Source organism: Mustela nigripes, chromosome 1, assembly GCF_022355385.1.
Source record: "Mustela nigripes isolate SB6536 chromosome 1, MUSNIG.SB6536, whole genome shotgun sequence".
NCBI classification, from domain to species: Eukaryota; Metazoa; Chordata; class Mammalia; order Carnivora; family Mustelidae; genus Mustela; species Mustela nigripes.
In genome coordinates, this window is record NC_081557.1 from 1,457,798 (window position 1) to 1,470,146 (window position 12,349).

General features: G+C 67.8%; 1 long non-coding RNA gene across 1 annotated transcript; it reads right to left on the minus strand.

Moving 5' to 3' along the window:
* Positions 1–9,527: 9,527 nt before the first annotated feature.
* LOC132016797 (uncharacterized) lies at positions 9,528–12,013 on the minus strand. Its single transcript, XR_009403998.1, has 5 exons — positions 10,818–12,013; positions 10,611–10,734; positions 10,416–10,530; positions 10,211–10,339; positions 9,528–10,127 (listed from the first exon to the last, which is right to left on the minus strand). It is a non-coding gene; the product is annotated as an uncharacterized LOC132016797 (long non-coding RNA).
* Positions 12,014–12,349: the final 336 nt, after the last annotated feature.

Sequence of the window (12,349 nt, forward strand, 5' to 3'; positions counted from 1 at the left end):
TCCCTGGCCCGGGCTGGGGTCCCTGGGACTGGAAAGCTCTGGGGCATTCTAGGGGCTCGGGCAGCCTCAGGCCCTGACAGCCCCTGCAGGCTCTGCCGAGGCAAGATGGCCCTTTCTCTTCTTGCAACAAAGCCCAGCTGCACCCTTCCCAGGGCCCCCTGTGCTGGCGCCTCCCGTGGCCACCGTCCCCCACCGCACAAGGGCCCCCGCGCACAGGCAGCTGCAGGACCTGAGTCTTCGAGCTCCCACAGGGCCCTGAGAAGCATCTAGAGCCATGGATGAGGTCACCCCTTCTCCTCCCCTGGCCCCGGCTGGCTTGGGGGCTGTGCCGCACCTCTGCTGCTGGACTCGAACCCCGGGGCCGCGGGCAGGAGGGATTCCGTAGCCCCCCGGGCCATGTGGAGGTGGGGAAGCTCGTCCGCTGGGCCTGCCTCTGCCTGCTCACCCATGAGAGGCTCACCGGGACCCCTGCCCCTGCACAGGGATGGCAGTCGGAGAGCCTGTGTCCCACCCGGCCGAGAAGGAAGGGATACAGGCTTACACAAGCGCCCCCCGCTCATCCTGTCCCTGAAAGACCCTCAGGGGCTGGGCCACCCCTAGAGAGAAAGGCCCTTCCTGGGTGTGTGTTGATGGGACCAGCCACCCCCGTCCCCACAAAGAACCCACACCACCGTCCTGTAAAGTCAGGCTTGTGCTGGGGGGAGCTGGCAGCAGGAGGAGACCCCCGACCCCCAACCAAGGTGACCCTCAGGCTGGACAGGGCACGGGGGACTTGACTGAAAGGTAAGGCTGGTGAGAGGCCACCTGCTCCCCCAGGGACAGGCACAGTGCCCTTTTCCCCACTTGGTGTGCGCTGACCCTGACCCCCAGGCCCCCAGGGGGGCCCAGCCCCACCAGCCTTGTTTGAGCTCGGAGGTCAGTGTCCTGGGACTTTGCCCGAGGCGGGGGGTGTATCCCAGAGCCCACACACGAGGCCCCTCTCTGTCCTGCCCACACCGCCAGGGCTGGGGGTGGGCAGTGGGAGGTAGGATTAGATCCGGACGGCCCTCCTCTGTAGGTTCGCTGGGGAAGTTTCACCTTCCAGAAAGTTCCTCCTGCTTCTTTGTGCCTGCCCCACAGCCTAACCCTTACTGTCTAGAGCTGTCTTCCTGCTGGTACCCGGCCCCCCCGGTGGAGGGTGGGCTGTTTGGGCTCGGGGGGGGGGGGGGGGCTCGAGTCACCAACACACAACACACAAGCACACACAGAGGGTGGCAAAGCACAGTGACTGTGTGGGGTCTGAGCCGCTGTCCTGGACCGGGGCCCCGGGGGTCCCTTAGGAGCTGCAGTAGCCCGGGACACCCCTCCCCTCCCTTCCCTCAGGACCCTCGGCTGCGGAGCGCAGGTGTCCGAGCAGCCCCCTTTGTGGGCCGTCTTGAGGAGCAAGGGCCCGTGGGGGTGAGGGGCCCAGAGCCCCTGAGCAAACGGTCAGCCGAGGGGATCCCCAGGATGTCACTTCTATTAGACATGTTTCTCTCTGAGTCCCCCTTACGCTGAAGGGACCCCAAGGTCCCAACACACTGCCCTCCTGGCGGCTGGGGCCCAGAGCGCCCCCACCCCCCGCTCATACCCCTTCACGCCCAGGGCCAGCTGGCAGCATATGCTGGGGCACCCCCAGTCTGGAAGGATGCGTGCCAGCCGGAGGGTCTCTCCCCTGCGGTCTGTCTGCTCTCTTCCTTGAACAGTAAAACAGAGGGGGGGCTGTGGGGGGGGTGGCAGGGGCGAGGCCAGAGGGGCAGAAGGAAATGATGAAAAGGTAGCCACGAGCACCACCCTGGCCGGCAGGTGGGGAGCCCCTGTCTCCCAGGAGCTGGGCCCCCGGCCGAGGCTCGGCTAGAAGGCCTTTCCGGGGGAATCACTGTGTCCCGGAGGTTCAGTGCAGCCCCTGGAGGCCTGCCTCGCCTTCAACCCCTCTGTTTTCTCTGCACACGGGGTTCTCGGGAAGCCGGCCCTCCCCACCACTCCCTGCGGCTTGACCCCGGGGGGAGGAGGGCTCACAAGTCCTCTCGAGACGCACGGCTGCCCCCAGAGTCCTGGGAAGCCTGGCCACCCGTGGAGACCTTGCTGCCACCTTGGAAGTGACGGGCCATTTGCTGTTGGCCGTGATGGATGGGCTGCCTTCTCACGAGCGGGGCAGAGCCCACAGAGGGCCGGCTGGCCAGATCTGTGGGGCACCCTCTCCCACACGCCCTGTGAGCACAGGCGGGGTCCCGAGGAGGCTCCGGGAAACAACCTGGGTCTTTGGAAAAAGTCAGAACAGACGCGGACATGCCTGTGTGCCTCCTTATGTGCCCAGCAAGAGCGCCAGGCCGGAAAGCCGTGCACCTCGGCGTGGTGGGGGGCCCAGGAGTTGGGAACTGCAGGCCGTTATGTGCAGAAGGACCAAGGGCGCGCACAGAAGGCCGGGCCGGGAGAAGCCTGGAGCCGGCCCGGGGCCTGAGCCAGAAAGAGTGTGTGTCTGGAGCACATTCTCGGGGGACAGCTACGTGGAGGGTGGTGGGGGAGCTGGGAGGTCTGGGGCCCGTCCTGACGGTGGGATTGCTCTGGGCTGGGCGGCCCGCGGTCCTCCAGCCTGCCTGTTCCTATCCGAGCCCAGGGAAGACCCCACCAGGCCTGAACGTGGTACCCAGCGGCTCAGCTGGGCCCAGCACCCATCTTGGAGCAGGAAGTCTGGGGGCCCCTTGGGCCGCCCCCGCCGTGGGCAGGGTGGGCAGGCGTGGGACGCCTGAAGTTCTATTTCCTCCGGATCCTGTCCAGATGGCCTCCCCTTCCCGCCCCGCCCCCCCAGCCCCCTGCCCCCACAGGCACTGGCCCGGGACATGCATATAATGTAAGTCCTTAACCGTGCTGTCCCTCACTGCTCCCCCGCCGCCTCCCTCCTTCTGCCTGTCACTGACATCCGTGAACTGTCTTCGGCCGGCAGCCCCTTTGGCAGGGGCCGTGCCCACCCAAACCGCGGGACCCATGAAATTTGGCTTGAATTAGGTTGTCTCATGATGGGGTCCCACAGGCGGGAGGCTCACACTCTGGGACACTCCGGGGGCGTGCTGTGCTTCCCCCACCGCACAGGCCCTGCGTGGCTGCCGAGGACAGGGGCCTGGCTTGCCACCAACCCCCTCCCTTCCTCCCGGAACGCTATGCCGAGGGGGATGGGGGGCGGACAACAGCCCGGAAGGGGAGCCTGAGGCAGCGGGCCTGACCTTGACCCTGGGCTGCCCCTCAGCCCCCCCTGGCTCTGTGCCCACTGGGAAAACAGCAGCTTTATCTCTGCCGCCTCCCGAACTGCAAACAGCCACGTGTCCCTTGGGGGCCACTCTTGGCACACATGCCCTCTGCCCCACGTCCCAGGGTGAGGTCATTCACCCTCGGACGGGGGGCGATGGGAACTGAAGATCTGGCGGCGGCGGCTCTGACGAGTGGGACCACCCCTGGGGGCCTGCTGATTGGCTGAAGAGACAGCTAGGGGCTGGGGAACAGGGGCTGGGCAAGGGGTCAGCCCCCCGAGGGCTGTGGGAGGGGGAAGGACACCGGCAGCGAAGGGCAGCGCGGTGACAACCGAAAGGGACCCTCCTCGGTCCCCCCTTCCTTAGCGACAGAGCTCAGTGAGCAGGAGGCCAGCACGGAAAACCAGGCCAAAGGGCAGCGGACCCTCCTCCCTCCCCTCTGCCCGTCCCTCCTCCCGCCCTCCGCGCCGACCAGCGCCCAGGACCCAAGGTCTCCCAGGGCCCCTCTGGTGTCGCCCCCGGACCCGCACCCTCCTGCCCGGCCTCCTCGGCTGTTCGAAGCCAACTCGTCCCATCCGGGCCCCAGGAATCCTTGGAAAGGGGTTGTAACTTTAGGGGGACAGTGACTTAAAACCAGAGCCCCCCCCACCGCAGGCAACGTGGCGGTTGGGCAGCAGGGGTGTGGCGAGGAGCCCCCCGTGGGTCCTGTCACAGGCGTGGGAGCCCATGTTGTCCCCCCCGAAGTCCTGCCTGTCCCCCAGCCCCGGGCCTCCAGGCTCCTGGCCTCACCAGGCTCTCTGTGGCCTGCTGGATGTGGGAGTCCATCTGTGGAGAGGGGCCCCTCCTGGGTCCCCATCACGGGCAGTGCTTCTCTGGGGGCAAAGGTATGGGGTGGCTCCCTGCCCTGGCCTTGTCCTGGCCCCCCTCTGCCCTCTTGGAGATGGGGGCGGGCGGGGGTCTGGCTGTAGGGGGCTGGCCAACAAGGGAGGAGCCCTGGGCGATGTGGCGAGGATGTCCCTGTTCCCGGGGCCATCAGGCTGGGCGGGCCGCAGTCACCACGGTGGCCCTTCCAGTCCCCCAGGCCCTGACCAGTGGCCTGCGGTCCCAGGATGACGGTCAGCCAGAGCTTGGAGGCAGGAAGGGGAGCCCCTCTGGCTTTTCTGAGGTCTTGGGGGGCTGGCCCATGTTCAGAGGGACCCACTGGTGCCCCCTCCACATCACTCAACCTGAGATACACCCCGGAGGCCATGCAGGGCCCCCCCCCCCCCCCGACCATGGCCAAGCCACGGGCCTCCTGCCAGAAGGACTGAGAGCTGAAGGCTGGGCTCGTGGCCCTCCGTGCTTTCTGCTAGGGACATGGGGGGCTTGGAGGGTGCGGAGAAGCAGGCTGTGCTGGGGCACCGTGGCAAGGACGCCACCCCCAGACCCCAGAACAGTGGGCTAGTGTGTGGGCTGGGGGTGGGGCGCGGGGCGGAGGCCGAGCAGGTCCGTCCTGCTCCATAAACCCCGAAGGGCGCTGTTGACACAGGGCTGATGTCACTGCCGACCAATGGGGAGCCCGTCGGGGGCTCTGTGTGTGCTGCTCCTGCTGCCGTGGGCCCCGCCACGCACGGGGTGTGATCTGAAAACCACCTGAATAAACCCAAGGGGCCCCCGCTGCCCCCCAGGCCTGTCTCCTGCACGTTGCACCCAACCCCTGCCTGCACGGGAAAGGCAGGGCCAGGAGGGGAGGGTGGGGGTGGGAGGAGGCCCCGGGCCTAGGCTGTGCTCCGCACCCCCCCCCACGTGGGACCCCCACAGTCCTCTCCCCTGCCCACCCAAGCCCCCGAGCCAGGCCTCCGTCCTCCACGGTCCCGGTTGATCGTGGTTCCCCAAGTCCAGATGGGGGGGTGGGGGCCAAGGGGGGAGCATCTGTGTCCCCAGCCCTGCCCTGAAGCCCTGCCTGACACCCCCCCCCCCCCCCCCCCCGCCCCCCCCGCCCCGGGGCCCGGGGGGGGCGGGGGGCCCCCCACCCCCCCCCCGGACGCCCGCCCCCCCCCCCCCCCCCCCCACCCCAGTGCATACCTCGCCAGGGGCCTGGGCTGGGCGAGGCAGCTCCGTGCCCCGTGTCAGGGCCGGCCGCCCCCTGCCCCAGGCCATCCGTCCGGTGCCTGGTCCCTGACCACAGTCCTTCCCTTCCTGCTCCCGGCCTCTGGGCTGCAGACCGGACCCACGGGCTCCCAACACTGCTGCCCACCGGTCACCCCCACCCCCAAACACCTGGGGGCTTATCTTCCGATGAGGCTCAAGGTAAAGGCTTTGTTAGGCCTCTGCCGCCACCCTGCACACCCCCCCCCCCGCCAACCAGCTGGGGGCCGCCCAGCCTCCCAGCCCAGCAGCTGGGTTTCTGCATCGCGTGGGACCCCTGGGGGTCTGCACAAAGCCCCCGACCCCTTCTCAGCTCTGGGCCCGCAGCCCTGCCGGACAGGCATCCTCGGAGCCTTGGCACGTGCTAGCGTGTGCGAGCTCCGGGCAGAAGCAGGGACGGGGCCCCCCTGCGCCTGGCGCCCGTGTCTGTTTACGAGCCCAGCCCCAGGCCCGCGCCGCCCCCCGAGGACCCGGCGGCCCGCCTGTGTCCGGCCAGGTGTTCGGTGATGGAGCACGGGCTCCCGGAGGACAAGGCCCTCACTGTCTGCTTTCTGCGGGCGCAGTGCTGACAAGGAGCGGAATAGCCGCGGCCGCCGCTTCCAGGAAGTGGCTCAGGGTGGTGGGGGCCGCCGAGGAGGGGCCCCTTCCCAGCAAGCCGGCCTGCAGGTGGGCTTCCAGGAAGGGGCCCCCGCGGGGTCCCCTCACCCCTGGAAAAGGGCCAGTCATGTCACCAGGTGCAGGCTGGGGAGAGGCGCAGAGAAGGGAGGGAAGCCGTCGCGAGGGAGAGGTGGAGCGGTGGGGGCGGCCTCGGGCGGAGGCCACAGCCTCAGGGAAGGCCAAGCTGGCCACACTCCTTCCAGAACTTTCCACCCCCTCCTGCAGGTCACACCATCTCTGCTGGGGCCCTTGGCCCTCTGGGGCTTCTCGGGTACGTGCACACACAGACCCCAAACACGGGAGGGCTGTGGAAGGACGTGGGTCCCATCAGGCCCCGCCACAGGCAGCGTCTGAGCCTCCAGGCCCCCTCATTGGCGAGGGCCACGCGGGGCCTCCAGCCAGGGCCCCTGCTCCTCTGCTCTGGGAATAGGGAAGCCATTCGTCTTCCCTGGAGCCTGGGGCGGGGTGAGAGAGCCACTCTGCTGGGCCCAGCCCCGTGGTGTTTTTTTCAGACTTCCCAGGGTATATTGTAGCGAGACCCCAAATGTCACGTTAGGCCTGTTCAAGAGTTCATTTCCTTTGTATTGTTGGAATGTTTTCTGCCCCCATTCAGAGGTATGACAAGTGTCTCGACTCCACTCCACCCCCCAGCTGTCCGTAATCCCTGCCCGAAAGTGGGCTCTTGGGTCATTAAATCCGTGCGGAGACACAAGCCTCACAAAGGCACAGGACACACACACAGCAGGGCTCAGATGTCCCCCCTCCAGGGACACTGGCCCCCACATGGGGCTGGGCCACACAAAAGCTCGCAGACCCCACAGAGTGCCCCAAAGAGGACAGGGCCCCCGTGCGTGCCTTGAGCACCTCACGCACAGCCCCAGGGGCACCACGGGGGATGTGTGGACACAGAGACGCGCCTGTGGACATGGGCATGGGGGGTGTCTGCAGGGACCCGCAGCCAGTGGAGTCTTACTCCCCCAAGCTGGAGGGTTTGCTCTGCTGGGGAAGGGTCCAGGTTGAAGACCTCCTCCCCCAGTTTCCCGTGGGGCCTCTGGGGGGTGGGGTGGAAGGCCCAGCCGAGGGCTGGGCTTCTGCAGACCCCTCCTCTCCCCTCCCCCACATCTTTGCTGCAGCCTCCACCCCTGCGGCAGGCAGCCGTGCTGGGGAGGGGGGGACTGAAATCCAAGCCCCTGTTTGCTGGAGACACTTAACTCAGCGGGGCATTCTGAAAACGCCTCTGGGTGGCGGGGCTGGGAGCCTGTCTGAGGCCAGAGCGCCTTCTCTAAAAAGCAGGAAATCGGGTTGGGCTAAAGGTAAACACATTCCAACCTGGCTGTCCCTGCTCCACGGAGGGGCTCTGTCAGCACGGGGGCGCCCCGCGCCCCCTCCCCATTTTCCCAGTCCCCAGGCGAGGCGGGGGCTCGAGGCCTGTTTGCAGAGCCTTGGCCTGTGGCTCTTGCCCCAGCAGCTTAGGTCCAGCCCACGGGACAGAGGACAGGCCGCCCCCCGCCCCCCCCCGCCTCCCCTGCACTCCCTGGCCCCAGGGCCCTCCCTGCCCGTGGCCCCAGAGCCTGCTCCAGAGCAGAGCAAGTGGGTGGGGGCCAGGCCCCGGGTGGGGGCCAGGCCCCGGGTGGGGGCCAGGCCCCGGGTGGGCCCCTCTGTGCATTCAGAGGGGTCAAGGGGCACGGACGGACGTGGGCAGCCCAGAGGGGACAGAGGCAGGCCCAGGCAGTAGGGGCCCCCGGCCTTCTCCCCCAGGTGGGTGTGGAAAGGGGCGACCTCACCCTCCTGCATTCCAGACCAGATGCACTGGGTTCCCAGCCCTGGGGGCCCAGGTCAGGGTGCAAGTGTGGCTGTGACTCACTGCCAGGTGACAGAAGACCACAGTACCCAGGCCTTGGCCCCACCGCCTTTGGGGGCTCAAGGGATGGCCCCCCACAATTCCCATGTTCCCCCAGAGCCTCCCCTGCCTTCTCCCAACTCTGGGGCCACTGCTGCTGGTCACACCACTGCTCCCCACCACCCCGGAAGCTGGCCCGGGGGGAACAGAGCTCCAGCAGAAAGGGCTGTTTATACTAATGGCCGTTTACAGACCGCACTCACACCTAAGAGACAGGTTCCTTCATCTCACGGGCCAGGGGGCCTGGAGACCACCGCAGCCGCATGTCCCTGAGCGCGGCCCACAGCCCCGGGGCGCCTCGGGGGCTGATGGAGGGGCTGGGGAGACCGGAGGGCCCCGCACAAGGCCCCGCCTGTCGCCTTGCTCCCTGGCCTCCACCCGCCTAACGTGGCGTACCAGAAGGCCGGGGAGCCCTGCTCTTGGTCCCCAAGATGGGTCTGGTGGGAGGAGTGGGGGTCCCAGACATGGGACAGTGGAGAGGCTGGAGGGGAGCGTGTGGGGGCGGCGCCACGGGCAAAAAGTCAGGGGGCCCAGGGAAGATCTCCTCATGGAGGCGGGGTTCTCGGGCCTTTGCCATCTGGTCTTCGTCAGCTGGCTGGGGAAGGGGCCGTGGACCCCAGTTTCATTTCCACAAGCTGCTCCCACACGCTCCCAGCATCTACAGGCCCAGAGCCACAGGGCTATGAGCTTGGGGTCCCTGACTGGCTGCTATCCCGGAAAGGGACTCCAACCCCAGGCTCCTGGGGCTTCACTTGCTAGCCGAGGCCATACCCCAGCAGGTCGTGTCCCCTCCCCCGCTGCCCTTCTCTGGGGCTTCAGTCCTGCCGGCCCCTCCAGACAGCAGCCTCCAGCCCTCCTGGCCTGGGCTGCAGGCCCTCGCACATGGCAAGCCCACTCCCCTGGGGTGATTCTGCAAAGGTATCCCCTAGACCAGGGGTCTGGGGTCTGGGGTCCGGGGCGCAGGAAGGCCCAGGAGTGTCCCTAAGCCAGTTAGAGGGGCAGGACTGAGCTCAGGGAGCCCTGTCCCTAAGCCAGTTAGAGGGGCAGGACCGAGCTCAGGGAGCCCTGTCCCTAAGCCAGTTAGAGGGGCAGGACCCAGCTCAGGGAGCCCTGGTGTTGTCTGGCTTCTCTCCCATTGCTGAGAACTCCCTGGGCCACCCCCAGCCCCTCCCTTCCCTGCGGGGGCCCCGGCCCCACGACCCCTCCCTGGGCCTCACCCCATGGCTCCCCCCCTCCGCCACCCCCCCACAGGCCCCTCCCCTGCCCTGCCCCCCCAGGACATCCCCCCCAGGACATCCTCCTCCGCCAGCCGCGGGCACTCCCGGTGTCCCCGCCCACTCCCCGTGTCCCCGCCCACTCCCCGTGTCCCCGCCCACTGTGTGCCTCCCTCAGCTCATCCCTGTGACTCCCGCTCGGTCCCGCTCGGTCCCGCCCCAGCTTCCTCACCTTCCGCCCCTCCCATTCTTGTTCCCCATGGGCCTCTTCATGTGCCCCACCCTGTGCGCACCCCCCCACCCCGTGCCCACCTCCCCCAGCCCCAGGCACCCCCCACCCCCAGGCAAACAGCTCGGATTCCAGAGTCCCTGAGACAAATTGCTGTAACTGTATTTATTGATGAGGCCAAGGCTTCTGGTGAAGCCCTGGTGGGGAGGGGCACCGGCGAGGGGCTCTAGCGCGGAGCTGCATGAGGGCACTCCGTGCCAGGGGCTTGCAGACCAGGCGAGGGGGGGTTGGGGCCTCCCACACAGGGCCGCACCCAGGCAGCCCCCCCCCCCCCCCCACCGAGGTGGATGGCAGGAGGGCGCCGGGCGCGGGGCGGGCCGCAGAGGCCAGCACACTCAGCAGTTGGCTTGCACACTCGCTCGGGGACTCGAGGCCGGTTCCATGACTCCAAACCAGTGCAAACGACTTAGTGCAAATTGAGTACGGAAGGGACGGGGAAACAGAGTCATGGCGGCTTTGCGTGTCCCGAGCACAAAGGAAAGCAAAGAAAGGAAATGAGAGGCTGGAGGAAAGATAGAAGAGAAAGAGGGTGAGGGGCGCTGGGGCGCGGCGGCTGGAGGTGGCCCGGCCACGGCAGGGTGGCCGCGGGGATGACGCTGTCTGGCGGGGGTGACGGTCGCCGCGGGGCTCGTGCCGACGGGGGTGCTGTCAGGCCGCTCTCGCTCCTGGAGCTTCACCTGCAGAGACGGAGCGACAAGCAACTGTGTGGGGGCCGCGCAGGGCGGCCGGGGAAGCTTCTGGAACAGGGGCCCGCGCTCACCTTCCGGAGCCGATTCCTGAGTCGGGTCGTGGAGTGGGTCCAGAATGCAGCATGTTCTTGAGTCAGAGCTAGGAGGACTTGAAGAAGTCCCGGTTCCAAGGCCCAGGCGTGAGCTGGGTAGCACCATTTCTGCGGGGCAGGAGAGAGTCAGAGCCCAGACCCTGCGCCCGGGCCCGCTCCCCGCAGACGCCGGGCCCCTCCTCACCTTGTCGATGTGAGGGTTTTGAGGTCCAGAGAGCAGCAGTCTGTGGACTCCTCCGGGAAGGCCAAGGAGTGAGACCTATAGGTGTTCTGACACCCGCGGGCCAGCCTAGAATGTTCTGTGGGAGAAAGAGCGCTCGTGAGGGACGCTGTGCGGGACGGCTGGCCCGGAGGTGCCGTGTCTCACCCCCACGCTTACCAGGAAGGCCGGACGGCATCACGTCCATCCTCACCGTCACACCAGACCATGTCATGTCCCTCTGAGCGCAGCCTCCGCCGGCCTTCGGTGGCTGGAGGGCACGTCACCCGTCCTGGAGACCTGGCTGTGGGCAGGAGAACAAGGCTGTGAGTGGGCCCAGAGAGCTGGGGCAGGGGTGTCCGGTACGCCCGTGGGCCGGGCACTCACCCGCGTCTCCAGTCTGAGCCGGGAGGCACCGATCCCTGCTCCGTCGTTGCCCGCGAGGCCCGCCTTGGCCTCGGGCTCCGGAGGCCAGTGCCGCCTCCGGCTCGCCGCCAGCTTCCTGCTCTTCCCCTGCCTGCGCCCCGACCCCCCACCAGAGCTCGCACTCACTCCGCCCCAACCTTCTCGCCTAGTCTGGCCTCGCCAGTGCCCTTGACTCCCCTGGATGCTGTCTGTCCGTCATGCCAGACCCAGGGGCTGTGCGGGGAGGGTATGAGGGTCACCTCCCCGCTCAGCCGGGTCGCAGTGCCGCGGGGGAACGGCCGTCTGCGGGTCTCCCCGCGCACTGCTCCTTCCTTCCCGCTCTCCTGCCCTCGAGGCTCCCACATGGGCCTTGGGAGGCCCGTGCTGGAGCCGCTCCTATACCTTCTCCTAAGTGAATTTCAGTGGGTGAGATGTAGTGACGGCTGGGGACCCTGCTGTGTCCTGAATCCCCGCCTCATCCTGTCCGCCCCGGGCCTGAGCCCCCTGCAAGCTGGACCCCCTCGGCGACCGGTCCCTCCCTTGCTGGTAGCCCAGCCTCCTCGCCCGCCTGCGCTCTTGAAATGCTCGCTCTACCTGGAAGGGCGCACGGCCCCCCAGCCTGCACAGTCTCAGCTCCCCCCGAGACGATGTCACCCGTCCTGACCATCCCCTTCGTCCTGCCGGTCCGCCGGAGGCCAGCCGCGTCTCCTCGCCGCTGCTTGCTCCCTGCCACCTCCTGCTTGCAGATGGCCAGCAGAGCAAGGCCCAGGGAGGAGAGGGGACTCGCCTGGCCGACAGACCGCTGTCCTCACTTACCCATGGCTACCAGCTACAGCCCAACCGCCCCAGGTCCCGGGCGAACCCCTCGCCAGCTCCCCTCGTCCACCAGCCGCCACGACCTAAAACCAAAACTGACCGGGATGAATGTCTGGCTCCCCCCTCTTCCCTCTATGCACCCAGCTTGGGCCCACCGCACGCCATGCCGATGTCACCCAGACCCCAAGACACCTGGGACCCCACGCCACACTCCCGCCAGGTGCCCACCAGCCCTGCCCAAGCCGGTCCCTCAACCCTCGGCCACTCCTGCCAGACTCCAGATTTCCAAGGTGATCCTTGGCCCACTCAAGCTCCCCTACACCCTTTCCCCATCTTCCCCTGGTTGCCCCCGGTACCCCACGCTTCCCTGGTTACCCCTCGGCACCCCCGCTTCCCCAGTTTCCCCCAAGCCCCCCCATCGCACCCCACCCACCACCCCCTCCCACACCCTGCTCTCCGGCCCTAGCCCGGGCTTTTTCTAACTGGGGTGGCCCCGCCCCGAATTCCCGCCCCTGCCCTGCCAGCCAATCAGAGTGGGGACCGTGTTCGGGGCCACCGCAAGGTCCACCTCCGCCCCAGACCGGTCCAGCGCACGTTCCTCACCCATCCCAGAATTCTCCAAAGACAGCATTCTCCACACCCCTGCACTGGCACCCCGTAGACAGGGCCTGGCATTGTCCCCAAACGTTCCCCTCCCC